We start from the raw sequence: 1,655 nt of genomic DNA, 5'->3' as shown, positions 1-1,655 counted from the left end.
CACATATGGTATGTGGACGTTACTTGACTGTACAGTGGTAGAACAAAATAATATATATGAACAGGCGGTAAGCCAACATCCAGTGGGCCTCAAGTAGATGCTGATGGGATCATGCTTTTGTTATAACAGACTGTGAGTCAGGATCTAGCTGGCCTTTCCTGCTTGTTGCTGACAAGACCATGCCTTGGGTTCTAAACAGTTGGTGAGTCAGGATCTGACTGGCCCTTCCTGCTTGTTGCTGACAAGAGCATGCTCTGGGTGTTGAACAGAATGTAAGTCAGGATCTGGCTGGCCCTTCCTGCTTGTTGCTGACAAGAGCATGCTCTGGGTGTTGAACAGACTGTAAGTCAGGATCTAGCTGGCCCTTCCTGCTTGTTGCTGACAAGAGCATGCTCTGGGTTTTGAACAGGATGTAAGTCAGGATCTGGCTGGCCCTTCCTGCTTGTTGCTGACAAGAGCATGCTCTGGGTTTTGAACAGGATGTAAGTCAGGATCTGACTGGCCCTTCCTGCTTGTTGCTGACAAGAGCATGCTCTGGGTTTTGAACAGGATGTAAGTCAGGATCTGGCTGGCCCTTCCTGCTTGTTGCTGACAAGAGCATGCTCTGGGTGTTGAACAGCTTGTAAGTCAGGATCTGACTGGCCCTTCCTGCTTGTTGCTGACAAGAGCATGCTCTGGGTTTTGAACAGGATGTAAGTCAGGATCTGGCTGGCCCTTCCTGCTTGTTGCTGACAAGAGCATGCTCTGGGTTTTGAACAGGATGTAAGTCAGGATCTGGCTGGCCCTTCCTGCTTGTTGCTGACAAGAGCATGCTCTGGGTTTTGAACAGGATGTAAGTCGAGGATCTGGCTGGCCCTTCCTGCTTGTTGCTGACAAGAGGATGCTCTGGGTTTTGAACAGGATGTAAGTCAGAGGATCTGGCTGGCCCTTCCTGCTTGTTGCTGACAAGAGCATGCTCTGGGTTTTGAACAGGATGTAAGTCAGAGGATCTGGCTGGCCCTTCCTGCTTGTTGCTGACAAGAGCATGCTCTGGGTTTTGAACAGGATGTAAGTCAGAGGATCTGGCTGGCCCTTCCTGCTTGTTGCTGACAAGAGCATGCTCTGGGTTTTGAACAGGATGTAAGTCAGAGGATCTGGCTGGCCCTTCCTGCTTGTTGCTGACAAGAGCATGCTCTGGGTTTTGAACAGGATGTAAGTCAGAGGATCTGGCTGGCCCTTCCTGCTTGTTGCTGACAAGAGCATGCTCTGGGTTTTGAACAGGATGTAAGTCAGAGGATCTGGCTGGCCCTTCCTGCTTGTTGCTGACAAGAGCATGCTCTGGGTTTTGAACAGACTGTAAGTCAGGATCTGGCTGGCCCTTCCTGCTTGTTGCTGACAAGAGCATGCTCTGGGTTTTGAACAGACTGTAAGTCAGGATCTGGCTGGCCCTTCCTGCTTGTTGCTGACAAGAGCATGCTCTGGGTTTTGAACAGACTGTAAGTCAGAGGATCTGGCTGGCTCTTCCTGCTTGTTGCTGACAAGAGCATGCTCTGGGTTTTGAACAGGATGTAAGTCAGGATCTGGCTGGCCCTTCCTGCTTGTTGCTGACAAGAGGATGCTCTGGGTTTTGAACAGGATGTAAGTCAGGATCTGGCTGGCTCTTCCTGCTGTGCTGA

Source organism: Laccaria bicolor, genomic scaffold (genome assembly GCF_000143565.1).
Source record: "Laccaria bicolor S238N-H82 LACBIscaffold_8 genomic scaffold, whole genome shotgun sequence".
NCBI lineage: Eukaryota > Fungi > Basidiomycota > Agaricomycetes > Agaricales > Hydnangiaceae > Laccaria > Laccaria bicolor.
Note: the sequence above shows the minus strand (reverse complement) of the source record.